At 42.0% G+C, this 26,893-nt stretch overlaps 2 long non-coding RNA genes across 4 annotated transcripts; one reads left to right on the top strand and one right to left on the bottom strand.

Annotated features, from left to right (window-relative positions):
• Positions 1-105: 105 nt before the first annotated feature.
• LOC123334752 lies at positions 106-26,893 on the bottom strand. 3 transcript variants are annotated; one of them, XR_006552859.2, is made up of 3 exons: positions 26,401-26,893; positions 3,949-4,084; positions 106-389 (listed from the first exon to the last, which is right to left on the bottom strand). It is a non-coding gene; the product is annotated as an uncharacterized LOC123334752 (long non-coding RNA). The 3 variants fall into 3 exon arrangements; XR_006552858.2 differs by lacking the exon at positions 106-389 and adding an exon at positions 3,354-3,679; XR_006552857.2 differs by lacking the exon at positions 106-389 and adding an exon at positions 3,354-3,685.
• LOC123334753 lies at positions 17,637-20,604 on the top strand. The gene is made up of 2 exons (XR_006552860.1): positions 17,637-18,159; positions 19,457-20,604. It is a non-coding gene; the product is annotated as an uncharacterized LOC123334753 (long non-coding RNA).

Consider the following 26,893-nt stretch of genomic DNA (forward strand, 5'->3'; position numbering starts at 1 on the left):
CGGTCGCCCCGGGCCGGCGCCCGTGGGAGGGGCCCGCGCGGGGCGGGGCCCCGCGCTCAAAGGCTCTTTATTCCGGGAGAACGCAAAGCTTCCTGGGGGCAGAAGTAGTTCTGGGCGCGAAGTGGCTTTCAACCCTGTGGTGGTCGGCTGGGCGGTTGTGGCTGAAACCGCGGGGTGGGAGTAGGGGGTCCGGGGTAAAGGTGGAGAGGAAGGGACAGGATGTATAGACTGAGGTGGGGGTGGGGGGCGGGAAGTCGAGGCACTGGGCGGCATGCAGAGGCCTTCCACCCACGTGAGAACACTGAGCTGGCACAGTAGGTTCAGATCCCAGCGCCACTACCAGTCGTGTGACCTTGAAAAGTTACTTCTCTGTGGCTCAGTTTTCTTATCTGTAAAATGGGAATAAAAGTACCTGTTCAATAGGATGTGGGGAGATCAGAGGCAATGTATTGTAAAGCTGAGAGTTTGACATAGATTTCCAAAGCTGCCAGAAGGATCAAACAGAACTGTCATCTGTTCCCTCCTGCTTCCTCCGGCTTGCCCTGCCAGAGGCTAGGCCTTCCCTCACCATCTCCTTTGCTCCTTAAATGAGCGTTAAGAGCGCTAGTGCTCCATCGTTACCCTGTATGCGTCCAAATCCCCCCTCTACTGCTTACTAGCGTGGACCTTGGACAAATCGGTCACTCTCAGTACCTGTTTCCTCACTGTGAAGTGGGACTAATGAGAGCACCCCTTTGGGACACCTGTTGTGACCCCCTAAATGAGGTGTGTATACCACCAACCACAGCACTGGGTAGATAGGAAGTGGTCTCTGAGTGTTACCCATCATTTGTATTACCCATCCTCCAAGGCTTAACCCAAAGATATATCCTTTGAATTTTCACCATTTGGAATTCTCTTCCCCAATCTGTTCTCCCACAGTGATTTCTCCATATGCCAACATTGCAACACTTGGCACATTTCACTTTGCATTGTAGTTGAAATTGACCTGATTTGTCCATTATACATTCTTGAGGGCAAAAAAAAAAACCTGTTTGGCTTACCTTTGTGCTCAGCACTGGGCCTTGCCATTGTAAGTTTTGCTAACTCACTCCCTTCCTGGGGAGGGGGCAGGGAGGGAGAGGGTGGGCATACCCAGCTGAGGGTTGGCAGTTGTGTAAGAAATTGAGCAAGACTTGTTTTTAAAGGCCCCTTCCTCTACCTGGTTTTCTCCTCTGTCCTGGGGCTAATGTAATGAGAACTCCACACCAGATGCCAGTTTGCTGTATGAGAACCAGGGGAGCAGAAGCAGACTTCTGAAAAGTCGGCTTCTACTTTAAGCCCTGGAGAGTGGGTTATCAGGTGTGAAGAGGCTGGAAGAGAGATGCTCTGCCAGATTGGTGAGATTGGGGACACTTAGTCCCTGGACAGGGATTCAGGTTCTGGGCTTGGTTAACATTGCTGAATTCAGACATCTAGCTCAGTGTTTTCTGAGGACCCACTGAACTGCCTGATGGTGTGAAGGATAGGAAATGAAGTACTTTTGCTCTGTAAGTTAATGGTCTCATTGGGGAGCGAAAGAATGTTCTCAAATGCCTAAATATTTTGGAGATGTAAATGACCATAAAGTAAGTGCCGTAAACCAGGTGAGAACAGAGTTGATACCTTCTTCAAGGTAGTATGTCCCAGAAACTTTCACTCAGTCAGTACTCAAAACATTTTTTTTTTTTCCGTTGAATTGAATCTTTTACACTTGAGATGTGTTTTGAAGGATCCCAATAGATGCTCAACAGGAAGGACTTTCAAACTTCCTGATATAGTTGGAGAAGGGGCTGACTCCTCACCTTTAAAATGTGAGCTGATAATCATAGTATCTGTCAGACTTGTTGTTCAGTCACTAAGTTGTATCTGAATCTTTGAGACCCCACAGAGTACAGCACATCAGGCTCCTCTGTTCTTCACTGTCTTCCAGAGTTTGCTCAGATTCGTGTCCATTGAGTTGGTGATGCAATTAACCATCTCATCCTTTGCTGCCCCTTCTTTTGCCTTCATCTTTCCCAGCATTTGGGTCTTTTCCAGTGAGTTGACTCTTTGAATCAGGTAGCCAAAATATTGGAGTTTCAGCTTCAGCATCAGTCCTTCCAATGAATATTCAGGGTTAATTCCTTTAGGATTGACAGGTTTGATCTCCTCATGGTCCAAGGGACACTCAAGAGTCTTCTCTAGCACCACAATTCAAAAGCATTAATTCTTCAGCACTCATCCTTCTTTATGGTCCAGTTCTCACATCCATACATGATTATTGGAAAAACCATAGCTTTGACTATATGGACCTTTGTTGGCAAAGTGATATCTCTACTTTTTAATACACTGTCTAGATTTGTCATAGCTTTCCTTCCAAGGATCAAGCGTTTTTTAATTTCATGGCTGCAGTCACTGTCTGCAGTGATTTTTGAGCCCAAGAAAATAAAATCTGTCACTGCTTCCACTTTTTCCCCTTCTATTTGCTATAAAGTGATGGGGCCAGATGCCATGATCTTAGTTTTTTTAATGTTGAGTCAGACCATGCAATTCAAATCTGTGGCTTACAGACTGGTGAGAATGCGGGCACAGAAAGGACCTTGAAGCCAAATGTTAAACAGGGGACTCATAATCAATCCTACATGCCTTTGACCTTCAACATAACAAAAGATCCCATTTTTAGGAAGTCAGAGAGAGGGGAATGGGTTTGTTTGTTTGTTTGAGGTTTTTAAAAAATTTTTTTCTAGAATCCCTCTTCCCAGGAATAGCCAAGTGAAAAGTACGAATTGCTGACTTGTAAAGGCCTTGAAAAGCCATCTGTGTTTATTCAGATCCTTAAGCCACTCAAAGGATGGTCCATAACTGAGATTAGTCCATAAACTATTTGTTTCTGGTCCAGATGAGGTAAGTAATAGAATTGAATGTTTAGAAATGTTTACAGTCTTTTGACATTGTTGTAACAACGAAGCCATGATCAATGGGTTTGCTTTTATATACTGTAGTTAATTTTTCTAAAAATGAATTTTTTTTTATTGTACAAAGGTACTGACCTATAACAGGGGAAAGAAAGCTGATCTATCGCCAGGATTAGCTTGAGAAGCACGGCTTTAAATGCATTCTTGTGAGGCAGACATGTTCTGAAATGACTTCCTGTCCTCCCCTTTTCTTGGGTGTGGGCTGATCCTGGTTACTCTCTTCTAACAAATAGAGTATGGCCAAAGTGATGTAATGTCATTTCCAATATTGGGTTATAAAAAGACTGTGTCTTATATCTTGCTTACTATCCTAGTCTGTTTAGGCTGCTATAACAAAATACTATAGAACTGGGTAACTTATAAACAGCAGAAGTTTATTGCTTACAGTTCTGGAAGCTGAAAGTACAAGGTCAAGGTGCCGGCATGGTTAGTCTGGTGAGAGGCCTCGTCTGGGTTGCAGACAGCTGGCTTCTTGTATCCTCACAGAGTGGAAAGGACAAGGGAGCTTTCTCAGTGGCTTTTTAAAAATTAATTTATTTTTGGCTGTGCTGGGTCTTCCTTTCTTCGTGGGCTCTTCTCTAGTTGTGGCGATTGGGGGTTCCTTTTCGTTTCTCATTGCGGTGACTTCTTTTGTTGCAGAGCATGGGCCAGAGTGCTCTTGGGCTTCAGTAGTTGTGGCTTGGGGGCTTAGTAGTTGCGGTTCCCTGGGGCTCAAGCACAGGTTCAGTAGTTATGGTGTGCGGGCTTAGCTGCTCTGTGGCATGTGGGATTTTCCCAGACCGGGGATCTAACTGCATTGGCAGGAGAACTCATTACCACTGAACCACCAAGGAAACCCCTCAACAGCTTTCTTAAGGGGGCTCATCACCTAATCACCTTCCAAAGGCCCCACTTTCAAATACCATCACCTTAGGGGCTAGGTGTCAACACATGGATTTGGGGGGAACACAAGCATTCAGATCAAAGCACTTACCTTCTCTATGCATCTCTTGCTCTCTCCCTCTTGGAGAGTAGCCCTATATAGCAGCTCATGTGGCTGTGCAAAATTGATTGCTAGTGGGAAGCTGCTGTGTAACACAGGGGAGCCCAGCCTGGTGCTCTCTGATGACCTAGAGGGGTAGGATGGGAGGGGTTAGGGAGGCTCAAGACAGAGGGGTTATATATATAATTATTGCTGATTTGTGTCATTGTGAGATGGAAACCAACTCAACATTGTAAAACAATTATCCTCCTATTAAGAAATTAAAAAAAAAAGAAGCAGCTCACATGGAAAGGCACTGGTATCTTCAGCCAACAGCCAGTGAGGACCCGAGGCCTGCCACAGCCACTTGAACAAGCTTAAAGCAGGTCCTTCCATGCTTGAGGTTTGAGATGATGATAGCCCTAGCCAACTCCTTGATCACAGGGTTGTAAAAGATCCCCAAGTCTAAAGATGTATGTAAGCTGCACATAGATTCTGACTCAGAAATGACTCTAAGATAATAAATATTGTTTCAAGCCACTAAGTTGTGGGGTAATTTGTTACACAGTCTCATTAACTAACACAATCTGTGTCAGAAGAGAACATCAGACAAGTGGAAGGAAAATCTAAAAATGCAACTGCAGCTGTGTAGTATGGTTAGTGAAATATTTCATGAATAATTAATGACTGAATTAATAACATTACAACAGTACATTCTGAGCCCTTCATGCAATAATCTGGCTTACCCCTATAAATATAAGATTGCAACTTGACATGAAAGAGATCACTGAAACACTTCTGGTGTGAGGTAAACACAAGTATTTTTTCTCATAACAATTTATCTATCTGAAATTAGTAGGAAAGAGAACTGGTCAAAACCTTGTATCTTTCTTTTAGAAAATTTCTGCTAATATGAGCCACAAGAAATATAAATTTGTGGTAAAAATTCCAGGGTTAAGCAAAACAATTTCCAGGATTAATAGCATATTTAAAATCTAAGATATAAATTAAGATATAAATCATATTATCTATGAAGAATTACATAGCTATTCTATTACACTATTAAGATAGCTATTAAGCATAGCTAGTTTCGTAACAGGCATAGTCACAGGAATTTAAATGAATCTGCAATTGTTGAGACATTTTGCCAAAGGCTTCTGCAAAATACGTTCATGAATGACCTGATTTGCAGTCTAATATCTACCAGTCTTGATGAATCAATGGTACTTCATGAAGAGGAACTTTATTCTTGCTCTCTTGTTAGTCTGTAATCTTCTGAAAGTTACTTTGGACATTGGGATGGTGATGATTACCATCTGTGAGCCATGGTCACACACGGCTTTCATTAGAGGAGCTACAATGTACTGAACCCCACTCTTCTGGGACCTTTCCAGGCAGGATCTCATTTACTCCTCACAGCAACTCTATGAAGTAGGTACTACCTCCGTTTTGTATTGTCTAGACAAGGAACCTGAGTTTCAGGGTCGTGATCGTGGACATGCCCTCGGTCAATGCCAGAGTCAGAATTCAATCTCTCCACTTTCCACCACAGTCCACACTGCCTCCGTGCTGTTCCTTGTTTACTCCTGACTCATCCTCCTCTTCCTGCAGGAGAGGATGCCCTTTCTCAATCACCTCGTTCTTCCCACGGCTTTTCAAGGTGTAATATCTGCTCACATCTTATCTTCTCTGCAAAGGGAAATGAAGTAGTGTTTTTGTCTCTTAGTACATCATTGCTCCATCCTTCTTGATCTCTTACACAAAAATAACCAGCCCTGTTTTTACAGCAGCCTGTGTGGTGTGGCTCTTTGGTGATCCCTACACTGTTTTGACTCCTATTTATCCATGTCAGCCTCAATTACTATCAGCAACACAGTAGGCACCCATTGGTGACAGTCACTGGGATACAAAGTAGGGGAGGACAAGAGCTTACAGTCCTATTAGGGAAGCAAGATGTGAACGAGGCAAAATGCTGCCACTGATCTGGGCACCTAAGTCTCCTCCTGTGAGAAGTATGCTTGTGTAAGGCCAGGCTTATGCCGGGAAACTCAACAAGCTAAGTAGTTTTGCTGCCCCCATCCCCACCCCGACACCTTGTCTCTGTATGTGAATTGGAATTCTTAAAAGTCAGGTTAGGGTTTCCGAGTTTGCAGTTAGGTGGGTAGGTGGGTCAGTGGGTGGGTGTGTGTGTGTGTGTGTAAGGGAATTGCAGGGACACAAAGGGAATTAAGAAAAGAGGTCTAGGAAACAATGGAGTGAGGCCAGTCAGCAGCGAATGACAAATCTACAACAGTTTGCAATAGAGACACGTGAGAGTAAAGGGAAATAGCTGTAACCAGCCTTGGTCCTGTCTATGAATGGTGGATCCCTAAACTATTGTGGGCCTGTTCTGTCTAACCAGTCACACAAACCTAGTCAGGGTGGCTAACCACTATCATAAACAACCCCCAGACTCAGTGACTTAACCCAGTGAAAGTTTGCTTTTTTATTTCACAGTCCAGAAAGGGGTTTACAATAGAGGAAGTCTGTGCTCTTTGGTGTCACTTGAGGACACAGGCCCTCTTCTCATTGGTATCCTCCTTTAGGTCCTCAGCCTTCTCTCCATTCAGCTGGCAGATGGAGAGAGTGAAGATCAAGCCCAGTTGGGAGGATTTTATGGGCCAAGCCTGGAAGTGGCCCCCATGACTTTCGCTCACATGTCATTGTCCAGAACTCAGCCATGTGGCCTCACCTAAGTGCAAAGGAAGCTGGAAGATGGGGCTGATGGTCTTCCCAAGACCAGGGTGGAGAGGGTGGATATCTGTCTTTGGCACATCAAGTGAGCTGCTGCCCCTTGGTCTGATTTTTGTATTCTACTTATTCAGAAACCATTTATTCAGTACTACTGGGCATCTAGTTCTTTTTGACTAAAAATATTATTTTAGCCACTCATAGTAAATTAACATACAAATGTAAAACCAGAATGGTTTGTTCAAAGTAGAGCAGCACTTCACACTGACAGTCTGAGTATTTAGGAAATGCTGCCTAAACAATATGGATGGACCTAGACATGATCATACTGAGTGAAGTCAGTCAGACTGAGAAAGACAAATATTATATGATATCACTTACATGTGGAATCTAAAATGTGACACAGAAGTAGACTATGAAACAGACAATCTATGAAACAGAAACAGACTCACAGACATGGAGAACAGGCTTGTAGTTGCCAAGGGGAACTTGGCATTGGGAGTTTGGGATTAGTAGATGTAAACTATTGGGAACTTGGCATTGGATTGGGACTTTGGAGTTAGCAGATGCAAACTATTATATATAGAATGGATAAACAAGATCCTACTGTGCAGCATAGCAAACTATATTCAATATCCTGGGATAAACCATAATGGAAAAGAATATAAAAAAGAATGTACATATATAATTGAATCACTTTGTGGTATAGCAGAAATTAACAAAACATTGTAAATTGACTTTACATCAATAAAATAAAACTAATAAGAAAAAAAGAGCTGCCCGATCAGATTGATCATAGCCTATGGTACATATGTGGGGAGAGCTTGGGATTCTTCAGTTTAATCCTAACTTGCCCCAAGCAAGGAGAAGGCAATGGCAACCCACTCCAGTACTCTTGCCTGGAAAATCCCATGGGCGGAGGAGCCTGGTAGGCAGCAGTCGATGGGGTCAGGAAGAGTCGGACACGACTGAAGCGACTTAGCAGCAGCAGCAGCAGCCCCAAGCAAATCATCCTGGGAAGGGTACCTACATCTCTGGACCCTGTGCCTCTTGCCAGCGCAGTCAGAACTTGAACTGGACAGGTTTCTAAGTTCCCTGCTCATCTTGAGTGTCTCAAAGTCTTGGTGACCAATGAGGAGTTATGTTAAATTACAACCAAATTCATGTTCTTACTTAACTATAAGGCTTTCAGTCCGATGACACCACCACACAGCTTTAGAAAATAATTCTTAATAATTTCCAACTGGAATAAGAATCTGAACAGCATCCTCTCTGACAGCCTTCCATCTTTGTGATGCATCCTCCTTATTTTTTGCACATGCCCCTGCCTGATGACATTTTGAAAGTCTAACACTCACATTGGTTTTCACTCTCCAACTTTACACTATTTGATGAGGGAAGCAGCAGATAAAGTGGATTGTAGGGAAAGTCACTGGTCATCCACAAAGTAGGAAACCCAAGCAACCAGCACTGAGAATCCATATAAGTGCAGTTTGCTGAGGACCGATTTACTGCTCCTTTGTTAATAAGAAGCTCGTTTTGAGGCCAACAACCCTGATCATTATTTAATAAGGTTGATGGTTTTTTTAAATTATCTAACAGAGGTTTAGTTTAGCACCTAAATTCTCTCATTTGTTTAATCATCTCTCAAGCATACTTGTATTTTTGATCGCAGCTATACTATTCTCTTTACTAATTCACATCATTAACCAAGTCCTGCCTGTTTCTTTGTCCTTGCTGGTTTTTTCTAATTAGTAGCTTTATCTTCCCAAATTCTGGAATCTCTATCTGATATTAACTCAGCAGCAGCTTTCTGATTGCCAAACTACAAGAACAGAAAGCAGGCCTTCCTGGGCCATCTAGATCTGCTTCTGAGCCCCCGCCAAACTTTGACTGCCTTCATCTACCTTTTTTTAAAATAAAATAATTTTAATATTTATTTATTTGACTGCATCAGGTCTTAGTTGGGACATACGGAATCTTTTTTGTGTCACTTGGGATCTTTCCCTGTGGCACACAGGCTCGGTACCTCCATGGCATGTGGGATCTTAGTTCCCCAAGTCCCCTGCATTGCAAGGCAGATTTTTTTTTTTTTTTACTTTACAATATTGTATTGGTTTTGCAAGGCAGATTCTTAACCACTGGACCACCAGCTAAGTCCCTTTACTCACCTTTTTAAAAGATAAATACTAGCCATAGTTTCTGCTTGCTGACCAAATCTTGTTTATGATATTGTAGTGGGTTGAATGTGCATGCATGCTGAGTTGCTTCAGTTGCATCCAACTCTTTGTGACCCTTTGGATTGTAGTCCGCCAGGCTCTTCTGTCCATGGGATTCTCCGGGCAAGAGTACTGGAGTAGGTTGCCAATAGACCCTCCTAATTGATGTCACCATACCAGACCTCAAAATGTGACCTTTTTTGGAAATAGGGTCTTTGCAGGTCAGGACTGAGGTAAAGCACACTGGATTCGGGGTGGGGCTGAATCCACAAAACAGACAGGGACACACACCACCCTACAGAGAAGAAGGCAAGGTGAATATGGAGGCAGAGATTGGAGTGACGAGCCACTGGAAGCTGGAGGAAGCTCAGAAGGGTTCTGCCCTTGAGCCTGCAGAGAGCACGGCCCTGCCCGCCCTTTGATGTCAGACTTTCTGGTCCCTGGAACTGTGAGAGAAACACCTGTCGTTTTAAGCCACCAAGTTTTTGTGTGGTAACTTGTTAGGGCATTTCTAGGAAAGTAATCAGATATTTTTCAATTTTCCTTCTGTTTTTGTTTTGTTCTTGTTATTATGTAAGAACGATATTTTTTCCTGAGTAAAGACTGCGATACTCTGGGTGCTGCCGAGTTACTGGCAAACTCAGAGCCAAGGTAAAGGAAGGAGTGTTGTGGAACAGGAGTTACAACAATGATGTCAGCACTCTGGAGGCCTGCTCAGGTAAGGGCAGACAGGTTGGGGGCTTGTCTGGGAAGCCGCCTGAACCCTGTGCCTCATGTCTTACCTTCAAGGCTCCATCTGCACTGACTCTTGTCCTGTCCCCCACCTCTCACCCGCTGGGGGTCCCAGCCAAACAGTGTTGGGCTTTTGTAAGAGAAGTGGATAAAACTTATCAGTGACTTCCTTTCTACAACTTGAAATACTTTTTAGTTTTTCTCCTGCTGATAAAAGCGATCTATGTTCCTTGTTAAACAACACCAATAGATAATACAGAAAGGCAATAGGAACTTAAAATCACCTAGAATTTCACCACCCAAGATAAAATTACTTTTTTAATGTAATACCCATACCTGTATTTATATTGTTTTTATAAAATAATTTTTATAATTTATATAACTTACCATATGTAAGTTATATAACAATTTTTATAAAAATAATTTGTTTTGGTAACAATTTTTTTGGTAACTGCTTTATAAAAACCACTTATAATGCTTACACCACTTATTGATCTTCCATATAGACAAATATAGTTCTATACGGTCATCTTTACAGGGTGCAAAATATCTCAGAATACACATGTACCTTAATTTAAATAGTTTCCACTGATAAATAGGTTGCTTAGTTGTTGTTATATTCTATTATAAACTACTTCATGATAGACTTCTTTTATATATAATTTTGGGCATGCATCAGATTATTTGCATAGCATAAATTCTCCCAAATTTTTGAGTGAAAGAATATAAACTTTTGGAGGAATTAGACATATTCTGCCAATTGCCCTCTAGGAAGGACAGTGTATGATGGATTTTCAGTGCTTTTTACCAGTATATCCTAATTTTGAATTACAGCAAATATCCCCTGATTTTCTCAGTAAAACTATCATAGCCTTGCTGTTACTGACATCTAGATTAGAAAGAACCTTAAAAAAAAAAAAGAGTTTCATACAGTAATTGTTTTCCTTCAGTTGTCTCCTCTTTCCCTCTCTGTCTTATTTCTGTTTGAAAGTGCTTTGTGATCAGTGTGTTGTTTACTACTCGGTGCCTTTTACAAGCATCAATTAACTGTGAACATGACTCTCCCTGATGTATGTCTTTCTTAATTCAGTGGCAAGTGCACTTTCCCAGTTCTGCTGCCCTATATCTCTCCAAACCTTCAGGATTGCCAAGATGAGTTAGGAAGAAACAGTATCTGGATCTGTTTCCTACAGAAGTGTCAATATTTGCTAAAACAACAAGCTGGGAGTACCCCCATGGAATGCCATCTGTCCTTGTCTTTGAAAGCCTGCCAGAAAACCATTTCACAGCCAAGAGATGGTTACTTGGCATAACTGACACTGAAATTCCGCAAGGTGGCTTTCAGAGCTGAGACTGGCTGATGTAAAGAGAGGCTTTGCTATGGGTAAACTGGAAAGTATAGAAATGCGGTTCATGTTTGAAACTCTAAACTAAGGGTTGTTTACCAAAATATTTCCCATAGGAATCTTTGAATCAGCAGGATCACCTAGCTGACTGAAACATTCAGATCGTGAACATGTCATTTTCTTGTATAGTTTTTCAGGACACGAGCATCTGGTAAGATGAGACACAGTTTCCTTCTTACAGTCCGATTATTTCAACCATGCTGTTTCCTAAGCAAATAAGCCTCCTACTTTCTTCTATGACATATGGAAGCTCAGTTCTGTTGCAGTTTTAGAGGGGAGGCGTAAGACACAGAGCCCTGCTTCTGAAGTACCGTTGGTTGCCTGACTTAGGTTCCATAGGGAACGTGGCTACCTGACTTCCCTTGGAGAAAACCCAGATTCCCATGAGCAGGAACCTGAAGAGTAATTCAAGACATCATCTTGGGTCTGAGTGAAATCCTTCAAAATACATTAGATGGCTTTCAGGGCCCAGTCCTCCTCCTCCAGACTAGTGCTCGGTGGGATGTTTGCCACTCAGAATGTCAGTCCATCTGTGTGTTGTCCAGCTCTCCCCAAGAGAATACATTCATTTGGGAATCTTGAACCATCTGTAGAGCCCAAGTCCACAACATTCTCGTGATCCCCAAACACGCCATTCAGCTCAGAGTCAGACACGACTGAATGACCAGCACTTTCACTTTTCATCCATTGGGAGCAAACAGACAATAAACAAATAGTTTGTCAGGGGGTGATATATGCTAAAGATAAATAAATAAAACAGGGGGGAAAGGCTGCAGGGAGCAAATTGGGTTTGCAGGTGCACATTACATAAGGAGGTAGATATGGAAAGTCTGACCTGCAGGAGGTGAGGGAGTTCAGTTGGGGGAAGGAGAACGTCAGGAAGGCAGAATAGTAAGTTCACAGGCTCTGAGGCAGGAGAGCACCAGCTATGTTCAAGGAATAAGGGGGAGGCTGTGCGGTATGAAGGGAGAGCAGTGTCAGGTACCAACTCATGCTGGACATCACACCATTGTGAAGGTTTTGTATTTTGCTCTGAGTGGGATGGAAAGCCAATAGAAACTGTAACAAGAGATTAATACATGTAAGACACTTAAGGCTTGCCAGGAGGCGTTAGTGGTAAAGAACTTGCCTGCCAATGCAGGAGACATTAGAGATGTAGGTTAAATCCCTGGGTCAGGAAGATCCCCTGGAGGAGGGCATGGCAACCCACTCCTGTATTCTAGCCTGGAGAATCCCATGGACAGAGGAGCCTGGCAGACTACAGTCCATGGGGTTGCAGAGTCGGACAAAATTGAAGTGACTCAGCATGCACACAAGACACTGAAAACACCATGCACAGTAAGTACTCCAAATTCTAGATTTTTACTTTCCTTGACTCTAAAGGTAACCTCCATTCTGCTTTATGAGAATGATCATTTTTATTCTAAAATATGGCAGAAAGGATAGAAATCCTGATCTTAGAGATCAGATTTGTGGTTGCCAGTGGCAAGGGGTGAGGGGAGTGGGGTTTGGAGGGCGGGGGGTGTCAAAAGACATAAACTTCCAGTTATAAGACAACTTAAGCACTAGGGATGTAATGTACCACATGATAAATACAGTTAACACCACTGGGCTTCCCAGGTGGCTCAGTGGTAAAGAATCCACCTGCCGGTGCAGAAGACACAGGAGAAATGGGTTTGATCCCCGGTTCAGGAAGATCTCCTAGAGGAGGAAATGGCAACCCACTCTAGTACTCTTGCCCGAAAAATCCCATGGACAGAGGAACCTGGTGGGCTACATTCCATAGGGTTGTAGAGTCAGACACAACTGAGAGAGTATGCACGCTCGTCATGTATGAAAGTTGTTAACAGAATAAATCCTAAGAAGAAAATCACAAGAAGAAAAATTTTTTCTATTTCTTCAGTTCTGTACCCATATGAGATAATGGATGTTTGTTAAATACTTAAATACATGAAGTAATAATCACTTCATGATGTATGTAAGTCAAATCATTATGTTATGTATTGTAAACTTACCTGTGTAAGTGCTGTATGTCAATTATATCTCAATAAAACTGGAAGAAAAAAACTTCATTAATATTGAAAAAATCCTGGTTGTACAACTTTAGGTCCAATATTAACATCCTCCATCTACAAAGAGGATTGGTGATTAGAAAATTATCCCATATTCAAGACTGGGTTCTTTACCTTTGCTGTTCGATGATTTATTTTCTAAAAAACTTCTTATTATGAGTATTTTCAATCTTAAAACAAAATTAAGCTAGAACCACCCAGCTTCAAGCAATTATCAATTCATGGCTAATCTTGTTTCTCCTATATTAGTGTCTATATTCTTTCCCCTCCTCACACTGAATTACTTTACAAATCTCAGACACATCTTCATCTGTGAATGCCTCAGTATATACCTCTGAAAATAAAATCTTTCTTTTTTGCTTTACCACATTACCATTATCACACCTACAAATTTAATGATAATTCCTTGAGAGCATAAAAAAATCCAGTCAGTCATCAAATTTTCCTGGTTGTCTCCTTAATGCTGTTTAAAAATAGTTGATTTGGGGACCTCCCAGGTGGTCCAGTAGTTAAGACTCAGCACTACCAACGCAGGGGGCAAGGATTCCGTCCCTGGTTAGAATAGAATAGGATGGGATAGAACAAAACGTAAAACAGCTGATTTGTTTAAACTGGGATCCAAACATGCACTTTGCATTTGGGTGTTAGGTCTTGTAAATCTTTTAAGATCTGACTATTCACCCCCTGTTGTTGTTTTTTCTTGTCATTTATTTGTGAAGAAACTTGGTCTTCTGTTCCTTAGATGTCCCTCATTTGGGATTTTGCTGACTACCTCCCCATAGAGCTGTGAACATGTTCCTCTTTCCCTTTGTTTCTCCTTTAAACTGGTAGTTAGTTCTAGGGGCGTAACCAAATTGGGTTTTTTGCCTAGACCTCGTGAGAAGTTTCTGAACTTCCTGTTACACCCCATCAGGAGATATGCCCTGCCTCTCTTTCTCTTTCATTTGTAATACACATAATATCAAATTAGTATTTTAGCCACATTAAAGAATACAACTCAGTAGTATTTAGTACATTCACAATGTTGTACAACCATCACCACTATCTAATTTCAGAACTCTTAGGTCACCTCAAAAAGAAATCCTGTACCCATTAAGTAGTCATGTCCCATCTCCCACCCGCCAGCCCCTGGCAGCCATGAATCTGCGTTTGGTCTCTCTCGATTTTTCATATGAATGGAATCATAGGACACATGTCCTTCTGCGACTTGCTTCTTTCACCTAGTATAATGTTTTCAAGGTTCATGCAAGTTATAGCATGTAGCAGTACTGCATTCTTTTTATGGCTGAATACTACTCTATTGTGGATATTTTATTTATGCGTTTCTCTACTAATGGACGTTTAGGTTGTTTCCACCTTCTGACTTCTGTGAATAATGATGCTGTGAACAATTGTGTACCGTTTTGCTGGCATGCCTGTTTTAGTCCCTAGAAATGCCTCTCTTTTTGTGGTGCTAGGACTCATGAGTGGGTTCAGTTGGCTTCAGCTTGATTCATATAAGATAATGTTCCCTGTGGGCCTTTCATCTATTGATTTCAGCCACCACTGATAACCACTGCCTATTCCAGTAGGGATCCAACAGCACAATTCTCATAGAGGCAAGCATAAAGGTCAAGGTGGCCTAACCACTTTACTTTACATGGAAACCTCAGTTAACATTAAAGCAGCACTGTTCTGGGCAACGAAGCTCATGCATTCCTCCAAGGGGAAGAAAAGGGGTAGTGACCGAAAAGTGTGGGAAAAGCTGATATGATAGATGCTCTTGCTGCAGACTGCACTGTCTGCTCATGTGGTAAGCCCCCAGGAAGTTGTGCAGTCAAAAATCCTGTTTTGCTAAACCAGTAGGGCCTAAAAACTCACGTGACCTAGCATCAAGCATCCTCAGACAGGTGGCATTGAGAGGCAGGATAATGGAGTGGTTGAGAGCACAGATGTCAGTGCTAGATTTCTATGGCTCAAATCCTATCTCTGCTGCTCAATAGCTGTGTGACCTTGGGCAAGTTGCTCCACCTCTCTGTGCCTTGATCTCTCTCTCCATGGAGGGGATAAAAGCAACACCTATCTCATAGGGTCTTTTACAAGGATTAAAGGAGTTAAGATATGCAAAAGCACCAGTGCCTGGCCACAGGAAGGTGCTGAGAGTTACCTGTTATGATTAAATTGTGGGCCTAGAGGACAGATCAGTGATTTCAGGCTGCTGGCTCTGAGAGCTGCTGGGGTGCTGGGTAAGGAGGCAGGGCAGGGTCGCTCCAGGGCAGGTGAGCAAAGGAGGGAGGGGAAAGACTTTGCACATGGGCGAGTTGGTGAAGGGAGAGCTGGATCCTGGACTCAGCAGACATCCCTGGTGTTGGAACAAGGAAGGCTTCAGTGCCCCCTCCACTCCAGTGGGCCCAGACCACAGTTTGCTCCTTTTTCCTGAAAAAGGGGGGTCATGGCCACGCTCACATCCATGTCCCTAGGTTGCCTAGGGCTCTCCTCCTGGCCTTCTCTCCAGTGGTTCCCATATATCTCTCGTCTCTTCTCTCTACTATCAGGTTACAATTTTTTCATGATGACTCAGCTTGTTTTCCTCTTTATTTTCTACATGAGAAATGGAGAAGGAAATGGCAACCCACTTCAGTATTTTTGCCTGGAAAAACCCATGGACAGAGGAATCTGGTGGGCTACAGCTAATGGGGTCGCGAAGAGTCGGACATGACTAAGTGACTAAGCACACACGAGAGGAGAGAAAACCTTCCCTGGGATCATTAACCACAGCTTTCCTTTCTCTTGGCAAGAGCCTGGTGAAGGTGGGGTGGGGGAACAGCCTGGAAACTGCCAGGTGAGTAGAATCCAGTGTCCGCCCATCACAGTGTCCAGAGGCTTCTGTGTCCCCTTGCCCCTGCTGCCTGGCCTGTCAGCTTGGGGGCTCCGCGTGCTCAGTGGCCCAGTTTTCACAACCAGCCTCTCACCAGCCAGCCCGGTGGGGTACTCCAGCTCCATCCCTCCATGGTGGCATGGGACCTGTTTCATCTCATTACATAATTAGCTAAAACTAGACCAAGTCATTGCTTTTACCAGGCCTTTTGTGTCCTAAGCCTACCTACTCCCATTTGATTTTGGAAAAATCTAGTCCTTTCCACTTTGGGCTGAAAAAATATATATTTGGTTTATGTTTAAAAATTGTTTAAGGATGTCAATGCAACTAACTGCCTTCCTCTCCACTCTGCCGGCACCTTCCTGCCTCTTTTTCTCATATTTGCCATGTCCTCTCTAGGCTGTGTCCTCAGCCCTGTGCTTGGGTAGGAAAGCATCCTGGATATTGGGCATCTATGTCTTCCCGCCTCTTGCCTGTTCTGTGTCCCTCTGCCCTCTATCAGCACCACCTCTGGACCAATTTGGCGGATCCCAGCCCTGGGTTCACACTTTACTGTTGTGGGATCATACAGCAGCTTGGTATATTTAGGACAAACTTCACTGGCATATAGGAAGCTTTGATGGTTTCCCATCCACTACTTTCCTGTTCCCACACCAGCAGCAGCCTCAGTCCCTGGGTCAGAGTGAGAGCCAACCCCCCAATTCATAATCACCATTAACCTTAAAAAGTAAGTCGAGGGACTTTCCTGGTGGTCCAGTGATTAAGACCCGCTGCTGTCAATGCAGGGGGCCCAGGTTGGATCCCTAGTTCAGGGAACTAGATCCCAGATGCTGCAGCTAAAGATCCTGCACTCCACAACTATGACCCAGAGCAGCCAAATACATGTTAAAAAAAACCCCCAAAAACGTTAGGTCCGTAATTGACATTGCTCATTCAGAAAGCATGAGATGCTAAGTCTAAACTATTCAAGGCTAAGCTCTTTGTGAATCTGAGTCAGCTCCTTATTGTCCCTGTTGTAGGGTAAGGGAGTCAGAGAAGGCGAGGTTCGGAAAAAGAATAGGACTGGCACTTTACAGGAACATCTGTAACACCTTTAATGAGTAGAGAAGGGGCAGCAGTCAGATTAGTGAGCTGCTGCACTAACCCAAGAAAAGAGTAAGTATATATAGGCATATATGTGGAAATCTACTGTCTTAAGGGGGCCTGTTCTTCTCCAAGATTGTTCGGAGTTGTTTTCTCTTAAATGGCTGGGGCAAGGAATTCTGGAGAAGCTGGACCAGCTGGGAGCTGGGCGTAATCAACCTTAATGTCCGCTTTTTTTTCTTTGGGTGAGAGAGTTCTTTGTTTTGCATAGAATGGTGGGGAGGACCTGGAGGGGAGTTTTAACTCCAGGCTATTTTGAGCCCTGTAACTTTCTTTCACCTGTTGTATCTGATTCTTTGCAACCCCTTGGACTGCAGCATGCCAGACCTCCCTGTCCTTCACTATCTCTCAGAGTTTGCTCAGGTTCATGTCCATTGAGTCGGTGATGCTATCCAAACATCTCATCCTCTGCCACCCTCTCCTCCTTTTGCCTTCAGTCTTTCCCAGCATCAGGGTCTTTTCCCTGTCCCTGAGAAAGTTGCTCAGTTATGTCTGACTCTTTGCGACCGCACGGACTATACAGTCCAAGGGATTCTCCAGGCCAGAATACTGGGGTGGGTAGCTGTTCCCTTCTCTAGAGGATCTTCCCACCCCAGGGATCAAACCCAGGTCTCCCGCACTGCAGGTGGATTCTTTACCAGCTGAGCCACCAGGGAAGCCGTCACTACCCTGTCTCTAAAGGTGGCCTGTGGTTCTTTTCCCAGATTCACACTCTGGGTGAGGAGAAAGGTAGTGAGATGCTCCTAAGATGAAAGTCATGACTGCTTCCCTTTCCTGAGGGTCTCCAGCCCTGGGCTCAGGGCACGTCTAGGCAGTGCCCCAAACTGCTGGTGTGTTCTGAGGGGAGAACTGATTCCACAACAGAAAGAAGTTGCCTCACAAGAATGAAAGGACAACTTCAAACATGCTGGCAGAAACGCATCAAACATCAGCCATGAAGCAACCCTCCAGGTCATGCCAGCAGCCAACCTGTCGCGGGCTGTGGAAACCAATGACCAAAGAAAGAAGGAAGCACACCTGAGCCAGCTTGCTCTCGAGCTGCAGTATGCAAATGAAGGCACAAGGTAGTTGCTTAATTCCTACACCTGTTCTGACTTAGCACCAAGTAGAAGTGCTGAACTAGGATTTTGACAGGTTGCCAGTGCTGGCAGTGGATGCGGAAAATTTCACAGTGATACCACCCCCCTGGTGCCAGGGAAGGGACACAGAGCCCATGGAGTCTGCCTTCAGCTGTGTGGAGAAGCCTTCCTCCCACCCACAGGGAGGACTTGGGCTGCTGCTTGGCTTCCCTGGAGTAGCTTACAAATAAATTAGCAGGACCTGACATTTAAAATTTTACCAGTTGTAGATTTTTAGAGTGTCAATGGGGTTTGGGTTTCATGGTTGCTGCTAAAATAAATGTGAGCAACTCGCATGACTATATTCAGTTTTCACTGATTTAATTACTGCTTAGAAAAGAAATTGCCAGATGGAAAAGACATCGGCATCATGCCTCACATTCTTCCTGGTGTTCGAGTCAGAGTCAGTATTGATCAAAACCTTTCAGTGGCCTGTAGTTTCCACCCAGTGGTTTTAAAGTGACATGTAATTAGTTGGCTTATTTGTGGCCCCTTCTTCATGGCTGTGCCTTGAACAGTATCAAAAGAGACCTGTCTGGGGCCATTTACTAAATCTTTAAGTTCAGTACCTTGTGAGCTTCCAGAACCTTTGTTGGCAGAATATGGAAGTGTTTTAAAATGCAAGTGGGAGAAAAATCTTGAAAAGATGGTAGACTCGTTTATAGAAGAGCTAGCAAATTATGACTTTTCTGAAACATAAAAAAGTGTATGCATCTGCTTTAAGTGGCTTTTTATTAGTGGAGTGCATGGCCTGCTTAATAGATAGTAAAACCTAAGACCTGGCAGCAGTTTTAACTCTCTGGGGAGCACAGATTCCGTTCAAATGGCTTATGTGGTTCGTGGTAAGATCAGAATGGGTTATGAGAGAAAACCCAACTCAAATGTCAACGCAGTGGTTCTAGGACTAAAGCATTGTTACTGGCAGGTGGGGTGTCAACCATTTGGTGGATTTGAACTATCGTCACAGATTGGGAGAGGACCTTGGCCATTATTGTCTCCAGCTTCCCCAGCCTCCAGTCCTGGAATCTGTGACAAGCTAGATGGTTGACCTTGCCCAGGACTTCACAGGCAGCCTACTTCATGGGTGCCTGCCCAGATCTAAGCTTATACAGTTTCCCTGTGGCCTTTAACCACCCAGCCTGCTCTCTGAATGTCCCAGAATGAATGCAATTTTATAAGACAGGTTTTCTAACATCTGAAGTTAGGTTGTATGTGTCCTCTAACTTGCCTTTTCCTTTTTCAGGATCATTCTGTAGATCCAGATCCTTCTGAGGTGGCTTAGTTAATCAAAGAGAATGAACTTGCCAGAGACAAGAGGACAGTGCTGCAGCCAAGCAAAGAACAGTAGCTGTGCTTCTAAACTAGACTCTCCAAAGAGCCCATGAACATTTTCTAGACCAGCATCCCATCTCATTCAGCCTTTCCTCCCTCTCAGAGTTTCCAGATGTTTTACCATCCTGAGGTCCAGCATTAGCCAATGGTCTTAAAAGGGATGCCTAGCAAAGAAAGGAATATGGGAGGTATGGTCTGGTAGGGTGCCCTTTTCTGGGCAGTGTACTTCTGGATGGTTGGATGTCGAGACACTCACCTATCTCCTAACTATACTTTAACATTTCCTGAACATCTTTTGCACATTATTATTTTCATGATGTAAATTATGTAAAATAGTACAACCACTTTGGAAAACAATTTGGTGTAGTAAAGTTGACCCAGCAATTCCATTTTCAGGTATATTCTCTATAGAATCTCTTGCAAATACACATGTAAAAGAATGTACATAGTAACACTGTCTACGAAAGCAACAAAAACAAACGAACAAACAAAACTGGAAATATGTCAAATGTCCACTGCCCGTTGGATGAGTAGATACATTGTACATTCTTTTTATTATTGTGGTAAAATGTACATAACATATAATGTACCATTTTAACTATGTTAAAGTGCAAAGTTTTGTGGAATTAAGTACATTCACATTGTTATGCAACCATCACCACCACCATCAGCAGAAATTTTTCATCTTCCCAAACTGAAACTCAGTACCCATTAAACATTAGCTCCCCATGTCCCATTTCCCTCAGCCTCTGGCAAACTATTCTGCTTCCTGTCTCTATGAATTTGACTGTTCCAAGTACCTCATGTAAGTGGAATTGTACAGTGTTTGTCTTTTGTTACTGATTTATTTTACTTAGAATAATGTTTTCAAAGTTCATCCATGTTGTTATCATGTATTGGAGTTTTACTCCTTTTTAAAGCTTAGTAATATCCCACTGTATATTTATACATAGCACATTTTGTTATCCATTCATCCATAGACAGATGCTTGGATTGCTCCCAGCTTTGGCTCTTATGAATAATGCTGCTATGAACATGGCTCTACAAATATTTGCTCAAGTCCCTGTTTTCATTTCCATGCAGTATATACCTGAAAGTCAAATTGCTGAAAGCCAATTCCATGTTTTGAGGAATTGTTATGCTGTTTTCCACCGGAACTACACCTGATCACTCTTTTTTTTTTTTTTTAACTGCATATATTATAGTATAACTACTTATTAGATATTGCCAAACTTTTTCCTAAGATTTTATTTATATAGATATATCTACATGTATTATATCTACATTTTTATAGAGGTATCTCTGTGTATATCTATAGAAATATCTCTATATCTATTTCCATATCTGAAGTGTATTTAGAGTTTCTGGTGACCCAAACCTTTCCAACACCATTACCAGATTTCTTAACTTTGGCCAATTTAGTATTCTTAAAATCATCATTTTATCATGGACTTAATTTTTATTTCCATAATTACCATTGCAGTTACTCATTTTATATATGTGAAAGTTTTGTTTTCACATGGAAGTCTTTAATCCATTAAGAATTAATTTTTGTATGATGTATGATAGAGGTCTAATTTTGTTCCTTTTAACATGATAACCAAATATCCTGACTCCATCCTCTTCCCATTACCATTATCTCATATATCAAGTTCCCATATATAGTTGATCTGCCTCTGAGCTTTTTGTTCACTTGGTTAATTTGTCCACCTTCATTATTGGCATCTGTTTTATTTATTAGGAGATAACAATGAGGTATTGAGAGAGACTGATGCCGAACACTTGGGTACTTTATTGTCCGGTGTTGTAACTGCAGCTGGGTATGGACGAAGTGGTTGGAATTGGCCTACTGGTTGATTAAAGTGCATGCACTCATAGAGCTCATATATTTAAATATGAACACACATATTTAAGTCCTGATGATGCAATGTGGTAAGTGTGGTAATACAGGAATAGCTGAAGTGATATGAGGAGTCACAATGAAGGAAACAACTAATTCCAGTATTTGGGTATCCAAGAGGGTAACAGAAGCAAATAGCATTCCAAATAGCAAGTGTATGGTGTCATAGTTGAGAGCTGAGGTCTAGGGTTAGACAAATTTAATATTGAATCCAAGTGTCCACACTTATTAGCTGTGTGACTCTGACAATTCTCAGGGTTGAACCTCAACTTCCTTATCTATTCAACAGAGATAATAATACCTCAGAAATTATCTTATCTATTCAACAGAGATAATAATACCTCAGAAATTTGTTGGGAAAATTAAACCCAAAAAAGAAAAACAAAGGAAAAAGAAATGAACAAAGAAGAAATACAAAAACAATTGGAAAACAAGGATTAAAATGGCAATAGGTATATACCTATCTATTATTTTAAATGTCAATGGACTAAATGCTCTGATCAGAAGACATAGAGTGGCAGACTAGATAAAAAAACAACTAAGCACCTACAATATGTTCCCCAGAAGAGACTCACTTCAGGGCAAAAGATACAAACAGACTGAAAATAAGGGGATAAAAATATACTTCATGCAAGTAGAAATGGCAAGAAAGCGAGGGTAGCAAAACTCATATCATACAAAATAGAGGTTTTAAAATAAAATTTAAAATGAAGGCCATGAAGAAAGACAAAGAAGGCACTATATAATGATAAAGAGATCAATATTAGAAGAGAATGCACCCAATATAAGGGCACCTAAATATATGAAACAAATACTGACAGACATAAAGGGAGAAACTGACAATCGTACAATAACAGTAGGAGACTATGACACCCCACTGACATCAATAGACAGATTAACATACAGAAAATCAACAAGGCAACAGAGGTCCTAAATAACAGTCCAATTGGAGTTAATTGATAGCTACAAAACACTACACCCAAAAAACCCAGAATACACATTCTCTAGGTTAGACCACATGCTAGGTCATGAAATAAGCCTCAACAAGATAGAAATTACTTCAAACATCTTTTCTGACCACAATGGAATGAAACCAGAAGTCAACCACAGAAAGAAAAACAGGAAATGAATGACCATATGAAGATTAAACAACATGCTACTAAGGAAACCAATGGGTCAACAAGGAAATCAAAGAAGTGAGAAAATATCCCAAGACAAATGAAAATGAAAACACCACCTTACAAAATCTATGAGTTGCAGCAAAAGGAATTCTAAGATGGAAGTTCACAGTGATATATACCTTCCTAAGGAAACAAGAAAAATCACAGAAGACTACAAAAGACCCAGAATTGCCAAAGCAATCCTGAGGAAAAAGAACAAAGCTGAAAGTACAAATCTTCCAGACTTCAGACAATACTACAAAATACAGTACTGAAAACAGCATGGTATTGGCACAAAAACAGACATGCATCAATGGAACAGAACAGAGACCCCAAAATAAACCTTGTTTATTATAAATAAACCCCATATACCTAGGATTGATTAATCTATGATGAAGGAGACAAGAACATACAGTATGAAAGATGATCTCTTCAGCAAGTGGTATAGGGAAAGCTGCATGTAAATCAACGAAATTAGAATATTCCCTCACACTAAATTCAAGACTAAATTCAGAATGGCTTAAAAACCTAAATATAGGACATGACACTATAAAACTCCTAGAAGAGAACATAGGCAAGACACTCTATGATATAAACCATAGCAAAATTTTCTTAGATCAGTCTCCCAAGGCAAAAGAAATAAAAGCAAAAATAAACAAATGACCCCTTATCAAAGTTAAAAGCTTTTGCACAGCAAAGGAAATCAACTCCAAATAAAACAACAACCTACAGAATGGGAGAAAATATTTGCAAATGATATGACCAACAAGGGGTTAATGTCTAAAATATACAAATAGCTCATACAACTCAATTAAAAAAAAATTGAAAAATGGGTAGAAAACTTAAATAGACATTTTTCCAAAGAAGATATACAATGGTGAATAGGCACATGAAAAGATGCTCAACATTGATAATCATCAGAGAAATATACATCAAAACTACAATGAGCTGTTAATTCACACCAGTCAGAAAGGCTATCATCAAAAAGTCTACAGAAGATAAATACTGGAGAGGATGTGGAGAAAAGGGAATTCTCATACACCATTGGTGGGAATATAAATTGATTCAGCCACTATGAAAAGCAGTATTGAGGTTCCTTAAGAAACCTAAAAATAGACCTACCATATGATCCAGTAATCCTACTCCTAAGTATATATCTGGAAAGAGTAAAAACTCTAATTTGAAAACATAATGCACCCCGATGTTCATAGTAGCACTATTTATAATAGACAAGACATGAAAACAACCCAGGATCTATCAACAGATGACTGCCTTAAGAAAATGTGTTATATATATAGAAGCCCACATATATACATATACATGGGCTTCTCTGGTGGCTCAGACAGTAAAGAAGCTGCCTGCAATGCAGGAGACCTGGATTCAATCCCCTGGAAGATCCCCTGGAGAAGTGAATCCAGATGGCTGGGAGAAATATCAATAACCTCAGATATGAAGATGACACCACCCTTATGGCAGAAAGCAAAGAGGAACTAAAGAGCCTCTTGATGAAAGTGAAAGAGGAGATTGAAAAAGCTGGTTTAAAACTCAACGTTCAAAAAATGAAGATAGAGGCATCTGGTCCCATCACTTCATGGCAAATAAATGGGGAAACAATGGAAACAGTGAGACTTTATTTTCTTGGGCTCCAAAATCACTGCAGATGGTGACTGCAGCCATGAAATTAAAAGACACTTACTCCTTGGAAGAAAAGCTATGACCAACCTACACAGCATATTAAAAAGCAGAGACATTACTTTGCCAACAAAGGTCCATCTAGTCAAAGCTATGGTTTTTCCAGTAGTCATGTATGGATGTGAGAGTTGGACTATAAAGAAAGCTGAGCGCCGAAGAATTGATGCTTTTGAACTGTGGTGTTGCAGAAGACTCTTGAGTCCCTTGGACTGCAAGGAGATCCAACCAGTCCATCCTAAAGATCAGTCCTGAATATTTATTGGAAGGACTGATGCTGAAGCTCCAATAGTTTGGCCACCTGATGGGAAGAACTGATTCATTTGAAAAGACCCTGATGCAGGGAAAGATTGAAGGCAGGAGAAGAAGGGGACGATAAAGGATGAGATGGTTGGATGGCATCACCGACTCGGTAGAGATGAGTTTGAGCAAGCTCCGGGAGTTGGTGACGGACAGGGAGGCCTGGTGTGCTGCAGTCCATGGCGTCACAAAGAGTTGGATGTGACTGTACTGAACTGAGCAACACAGATAGAACTAGAGAATACCGTACTTAATGAAGTAGGTCAGAAAGAGAAGGACAAATGATATATCACTTATATATGGAATCTAAAAAAAAATACAAATGAATCTATATACAAAACAGAAAGACTCACAGGTATAGAAAACAAACATGATCACCCCTTTGGAGAGGGAAGGGGCAGAAAGACAAATTAGAAGTATGGGATTAACAGATACACACTACCATATATAAAATAGATAAGCAACAAGCATTTACTTTATAGCACGGGAAATATTCGATATTGTGTAATAACCTATAATGGAATATCATCATTATAGGTTATTACTGAATTATTTTGCTGTACACCTGAAGCTAACACAATATTATAAATCAACAATAATATTGTGAGGAGAAAGGATCAGCAGGTGTTAGCTCCATTTGTGACACAATCTATAAACAATAACTGAATAAAAACACTTCTAATAAACTTTTGGGGGCTGTAAAAAATAATTTTGACACCCTGGCTGTTCCCAAGGCCTAGGTAGGTGTTCTCAGGGTCCTGGGCTCCGTATTTTTAACAACCTCCAGAGAAGACTCTGATGTTCCAGAACACTCTTTGAAAGAACCTTGTAGATTAAGCATTTTCAACTGTCCCCCGATCTTTTTTCGTCTCTGACTGCAAATTCTTCTTCAGAAAAGTCTCAAGAATTGCTCTTTCTTTTCCATTCTCGCTCCCCCCACCCCCAGCAGCTGAGGGTCTCAAGCACAGTTTCCTGGGTAGGTCAGGTGGCATCTCCGTGTCACTGCCGCCCTGCGGCTCCTCTGCTAGACAGACAGAGCCTGCTCAGAGACCCCTCTCTTTCCACCGCAAAACGGAGCGACATTCTCTTCAAGCAACAGTTCTCTCAGACAGCAGCAGAGAGTTTGCACTAAATCTGATTCCACGCATGTGTCTTTCTCTTTTGTCTTGAAATACAGCATACAGCTTTCCGATTTCCTGTACCTTAGTTTTCTGTCTTCTGGAGTCACAGTCTCCAAAAGAGCAGCTTTAAAGGCGGAACTTGGAGCCTGGGGGCTTGATGTTTGATTTACAACTCCCTTCCCTTTTCTCCCGGGAAGCCCAAGGTCATTAATGCAATGCGCCCTCTAGAGGCCGGCTGAGCCATGCCAGTTAAATCCCGCGGAGGTTCTCTTCCGCCTTGACAACAAATGAAATAACCTAAGCAACCCGCAGTAAAGTGGCAGGGAAACGTTTTAAAGTCGCTGTTTCTCTTAGAAAAATAATCTTAGCCTAAAGTCTGGCGGTCACTTTCTCTGGACAACTCCAGTTTCTTTAGTACATTTTCATGTGAAGCTGGTCTACCCTGTCCCAAATTTTTTGGCGGTATCTGAGACCCCCGAATGCCTAATTTTCAGTCTAGATTCCTTGTTTGTATGAGGGAGTCTCTTCGTAAGTTTGTCAAACCCAGGTTTTCGAGGTCGACTTAATTTTACCCTTTATGAAACAGCTTAATTTAAGATGAGAGAAAAAAAGATGAGAGAGAGGAAAAAAAAAAAAAACCATGGAAAAACATCCGCCCTGTGTGGATACGTTCCCATAAACTTACCTACTGCCTGCAGTTAGTTGCTGTGGTCTTGATAAGTTGATGAATGAAAAAGAACTGGAGGTTCTGCAAGGTCCTCTTCAGGAGGACATTGAGAAGGACCAGAATCCTGCCCTATCTGCATCTGTGGTCCACAGGAGTGGCCTTCTTGGAGGAGCCGGACATTTCACAGGCCCATGACTCTGTAAGAGGCTTGCACATACGCACTGCGCTTGGGAGCCAGCGTCTGAAGACCACATGAAGTGGCCTACCCTGGGGAAAAAACGTGCCCAGGTGTTCTTAGTTAAGAGGTTGCTAATACTCACCTTGAGGGAGAAATTCACATTAGTTTAACCAACCTTGTATGCTTCCAGTTCAAGTCAAAAACCTGATGCTGCCAAATAGCAACATTCGCCCTTATTCATTTCTCAAGTAGAGTGAAATAAAATTGATTGTCAATAAAATATTTAGCACATCTAGGCTAGTATTTGAATTATAATGTCTCCTGCAGGCTTTA

The sequence above is a fragment of the Bubalus bubalis genome, chromosome 8 (assembly GCF_019923935.1).
Source record: "Bubalus bubalis isolate 160015118507 breed Murrah chromosome 8, NDDB_SH_1, whole genome shotgun sequence".
Classification (NCBI taxonomy): Eukaryota; Metazoa; Chordata; class Mammalia; order Artiodactyla; family Bovidae; genus Bubalus; species Bubalus bubalis.